A 5,739-nucleotide genomic window follows, 5' to 3' on the forward strand; every position below is an offset into this window, starting at 1 on the left:
AGGAACTCCCAGGCCACGCTGAGGCCGGCGTACGCGCCTGGCGATGGCTGTATTCTTCTTGAAGAGCCACTTGAATCGCCTCTTCAAGGGTGTTTGCCTGCACCCGGAACAGCTGAGTGCGTGCGGGGCCCACTCGAAGGCCGTCCATGAACACAGTCATCTTGATGTGTTCATTGAGTGGGTTTCCCACTAGGGACGCCGTGAGCTCCCGTATCTCTTGCACATACTCGTGCAGTTCGCGTCTTCCTTGTTTACACGCGAGGAAGCGCGAACGCTGGCGGTACTCGTAGTTCGCCGGGAGGAACGCGGCTCGGAGCTGTTCGCACAGCTGAGCCCAGGATGTGAAACATCCAGGGGATGTCGCTTCCCGAGTGTACACCCAACTCTTAGCACGACCGCTAAGGTTGGAGAGTGCAAAAGCAACACGCAGTTGCTCGGTCGAGATCAGAGCCGCGTCCATCGCGAGCTCTACTTCTCGGACCCAGAAGTGAAGGTTCTCGCCTTCCTTCCCTTCATACGGCTTTACCTTCAGCCGTATTGGCTTCGGGTGAGGCGGGTTTGCTTCCGCCGCCGGAGCCTGCAGGTTCTCCCGCACATGCGCGATGAGGCCCTGCTCGTACGCGTCGAATGCATTGACGCGCTCGAGCTGCTCAGCCGGTGTTGATACCACCAGGCTCTGCAGGGCCTTCATCCCGAAGATGCCTGCCATCTTCCGAACCGACTCGAACTGAGAGTCGTTCATATGGGAGAAGTCGTTCCTATCCATGGCAACGAACTTCGGAGGTTCAGGTAGTCTACCCGCGATGGCGTGGATTGACTACAAGTGCTACCAAGTGTGACGGGGTCACACAGCACCTTGCGCTAGAGGAAGTTATCTTCCGAGAGTATACAAACTCTCAGTGAACGGCAGTTCACAGGTCCCCTCTTTAATTAAAGAGAGCGAAGTGACCTAAATAAGGTAGATTGTAAACTGAGTATATTTATAGGTAGGTTAAGTTTGTGGTTAATACAAACTATCAGTTACCTATAGAAATGCAATGTCATTTAACCAATGGTTGGTTTTGAATGACCTTGGTACCTTGTACCAAATATCCCGGAGTATGACATGTCATACTCCTGAAGTGTGAAGTGTCACACTTCATGTAACCAGGGTACACTTAGTGCTACGTACCCCGTTACAGTTTTAGACAAGCGTAATTGTGAATCATTATCCAACCATATCTAAACACTGCGGATGAGGGACGTTAAACCATTTACCATGCACTATATTGTTTTCGTCAAGCGGTACTTCTTAACGTCCTAGCTCAGATTTAGATCAAAACCGTAGTTATCTCGTGACGATATGCTTCAAACAAACACTGAGACGGGGGCGAAGGCGCGTCAGGAGAATCAGGAACATCGCGGTGATCCCCAGGGTCCACATCTTTACCCGAAGCTTCTGTGACAGTTTCTTGAACCGATGGGACGCTGCTTGAACCAGCATTCCCCATGTCCACGACACTCTGGTCGCCGCTGAGGTCGACCACGGCAGGAGTCGAGGAAGACGCTGGTGTAGGAGGTGACGACCATGAACTTGGAGAAGACGGTACAGACTTGGACCGAGTCTTCATATGACGACGGAGCGACTTGGCAGGTGAATGAGGACGAGCCTTCTTGCGCTTCTTCTGGGCCGCCTTCGGGCCGAATAGCGATCTACGAGCCGACTTGGAAGTTGAAGTATCGGCAGGTGGCGCACCACCGAGACCAGCAGCTGCCATCGAAGTACTGGCCTTGTCCGTCGAGATTGGAGCCTTGTCTTCGGCAGAGTCGTCCGGCTCATCGTCTGAATCCTCGCCACCTGGTCGAAGGCGCTTATGGGACTTCCCATGGGCCACTTGGTGAGCGGCCTTGGCCAAAGCTGCTGGAAGAGCTTGAGGATCGTCCGAAGACGCGGTAGCAGACTGGATGCGCCGCAAAGCGACTAACGTCTCTTGGTCCAAGTCCAGGGCGTCCAGGTCCAGCTCACCCGCAGTCAGACCTATCACGGAGGATTGTGAGCGAACGTTAGTTGCTGAGCACACGGTGGAAAAAGCAACATTAGGAACGTACCGTCAACCGCCAGACGCAGTACCTCGGGATCCATCCCGGCCAGACGCACGTGTGCACGGAGGTGCGATTCACTTGGAGAAGGCGGATGTTACGATCTTGCTGGCTCTCGCGGACCTTGAGCGTGTCGTTGTCAACTTACTTGCCCTGGGCAAGCTTGACCAAAAGGAGATGAAGCTTCCGAGTCTGCTCGGTATTCGCTCCAATGGAAGACTTGTACATCTCGCGTTTGCGAGCCAGCTTCTTGTGCAACGTGTTGATGAAAACGTCCCGAGCTTGGACCTCGCAGTGCAGACGATTCAATTCTGCGTGTCGCTCCATAGCGGCTTGAGCAGTGGTGAGCATGGCGTCGTTCTTGGCGTTCGCCTCGCGGAGAATCTTGACGTTATGGTGAAGGGCTTCAATCTCAGCGTTGGCAGCCTTGAGGAACGCCTCCGCGTTCTCACGAGCCATGATTTCGGGTGCCACCGAACGTACGGCAGCAGCAGCCTCGGACTGAGCAATCCGCAACTGACGCTCCAAGTTGGCAACTCGTTCGGGTAATACCGACAGCACGTCAGCAAGAGGTTGTACCGCGCGAGGACATCACCGAAACCAACAGCAGTCTCGAGGCGACGTTGAGCGTGTACATCGCTGTGGAGAGGAGACGCAACGCTGGGTTGCACTTGGTGACGAGCCATTGCAGTCAAGTACGGAGTTATCGAGGTCATCATGTGATCGACCGATGTCTCCGTACTTTTAGCCAGCATGGCGCGCAGCGAATCTTCGGTGAGGGGTGGTGGACCACCAGCAGGTGCAGGAGAAGCAGCAGGAGTCATCTCCGTGGATTCCGCGGCGACAGGGAGTGCCGCAGGAGCTACCGCAGGGGGTGAAGGGTCCGGGACAGGAACCGCCGGAGGGCCGGCTGACAACGCTGCTGTCAGAGGAGGTGTAGCAGACTGAGGGACGTTCGAACCCTCGGTCTTGCCCTCCTAAGAAATAAGACGAGTAATGCATGGTGATGAACAAGGCGCCGATGATTCAAGAAGAGGATGAGCTGACGTACCTCCAGCTGTTCACGTTCGCGACGTCGACGAGGATTGAGACGCTGAAACGCGTCGGACACGGCTCGGTTCAGACGCTTGGACATACGGTGACTGGATGGTGAATTGGAGAATGAGGAAATGTCACAACGGGCACCAGTACCGTGGCTTCCATTGCGACAGGGGCAGTTGTGGTGTAGTGATTTCTCCGTAGTTGCGGATTATCACCCGTCGACAAAGACGTGACACCGCTCAAGATGTTCGAGCGACGAACCCTCGGTTATGTGATGTACGGAGACGCCAAGGTGCAAGAAACGCGACGGCGTCACTACCAAAATTTCTATAGATATTGGATACGGTTCATATTTCACTGAATCCAGGCTGTCCTTATTATTAATAATGGACTGGCCGGAATCGCATTCAGCGGACCATCTACGGTACGAACCCTCAGTGGCGGTTGGGATGAGTTTGCGGAAGGCTCAGCGACCCTTGGAAGGCACGTTTACCGTCTGGGACAGGGCGCCGACCGTTTAAGATACTCATGCGACGATGCAGACGACGCTTGGCATGCAGGAAGATCCATAACGGATCATTGTTCACTTGATATTTGTAAACTTGATTAGGACTTCTTATTAGGAATAGACCCGAAAGGGTAAGCTTAAAGACAGAACAGAATTTCCACTCAAGCACACAGAGCGACGTACGGCTTCAAGGTAAGCGTCAGGTCAAGCTTGTTTGAGTGTGTTATGCCTGTCGGTGAACTCGAAGCTCTGTAGCGAGGGTTCATCCGGCAAGACCAAGAGACTTTGTGTATTGGTCGATTACTATCGGGGGGTTTTACGTGATGGCTTATTGTCGCCTATTTGCACGACTGGGAGTGCTTGGATTGCCTCCTTTTATTCTTCCAACCGAGTGTTGAACACTCGGTGACCTTGTAAAAGGCTTACCCGTGCCTGATACCCTTCCGCTGTTGGGACCACGAGGATTCATAACACATACTAGCTTTGCTCGTGCTAGTAGCGTGTTTTTATTTTTACTGGTTGGCCTATATAAGTAGTTTACAAGGTCCACTTTGTCCCGGTGCAAGGGAAGAACTGGGGTCTTCAGGTCCGCCCGAGCGGTCGTTTACTATCCTAGTAGACGTTTTGTTGTGGGGACGTCCTAACTACATTTGTAGCTAGAGTTCACGTGGGAATTCCAACACCACACTCGACCGGTCGAGTTATTGTGCAAGTGGTCGAGTTAAACTGCGAGCGGCCGATGCTGGTTTACTCGACCGGTCGAGTTATTGTGCATGTGGTTAAGTTAACCTGCAAGCGGCCGATGCTGGTTTACTCGACCGGTCGAGTTATTGTGCAAGTGGTCGAGTTATTAATATTGTGACTTCGCGTTGCCATTTGAAAAAATATGACAATCATACAGAACCGTAAATACATGTCACGTTTCTGGTACTATTAAAAGTACGGTACATCGAAGGTGAGTCCGGCTTTGTTGCGTACACATCTTTTTGTTAGTGCTGTTTTGCCGGAGCTCGCAAATCTTTTGCTGGCGCCCCAAAGTGAAGTGATCTGTTTGCTGAAGCCGTTTTGATTTTGCTGGCACCCTATCTTCTTTGTTTTCACCCCAAAAGGTGTTTACTCGCACCCCGGTCTCGTTTGACAACGTCTTTCAAACAGCAGGGAAATCTGAGCAACGTCAATTTAAAAGAGTGGATCGGCCGGTATGTGAGACCAGCAAGCTGTCGCGAGAGCTTCAAGTACAAGCCCATGGGCTAGAAAAGATGATGAGGATCATCCAACAAGGTGTGGCGAACACTGCTGGAGAAGCAGAACGACCAAGTGCAGTACAAGCAGCTAAAAGATATATACAACAATTACAAACAGTGTCAGTTGAAGGCAAGGTTAAAGTTGTTCGTGTTGCATGTGAGCGAGTAGCGGTTATCGAGTACTAGACCAAGGAGACGCCTAAAGTGCAAGAATAATAGGAACGCAGAAGTACGAAGGTAGCTAAACTCAATCAGATCTCAATTTACCTGTTCAAGAACACTTGTACTGATTTCAATGTTTGAGGCATCTTGCCATGTTCTTCAGCTTCAAACCTCTCCAAAGTGCTACCAGATACACAAGCGTGACGACGCTTTGCGACATATTGACAATTGCAAGGTCCAACGACAACGATGGAGACACGACGCCAAGCAGTCTCGCATTGGCTAACGGTGAGCATGATGTTGTAAAGGAACGTGTCCAGCGAGTTGAAGAGACACTGAGCGAGATGGACGAGAGAATGGCCCAAGTCAGCCATCGGCTTGACCGCGTCCTGAAGGCGTCAATGAGGTTGAGCTGGAGCGCATAGACAAAACCAAGTCATCAACGCCGAACCAAGGGACCAAGACTCACGGGAAGTCCAAATCCAGCTTTAGTGCACCGCAGCACAAAATTACAAGAAATCAGTAATATGCGAGGTGATGGAAGAAAGAAGACGAAATGCTCTCATTGCCAGCGTGGATACCACAATGAAGGTGACTGCAGGGTTAAAACGCCTGATAAACGGCCCAACTTCCAACAAAGGCTTGGCAAGACTGCGAGCTCTGACAAGACTGGCTACAAAGCCAAATACTATGCTCTTATCGACA

This window comes from Phytophthora infestans, genomic scaffold (assembly GCF_000142945.1).
Source record: "Phytophthora infestans T30-4 supercont1.27 genomic scaffold, whole genome shotgun sequence".
NCBI lineage: Eukaryota > Oomycota > Peronosporomycetes > Peronosporales > Peronosporaceae > Phytophthora > Phytophthora infestans.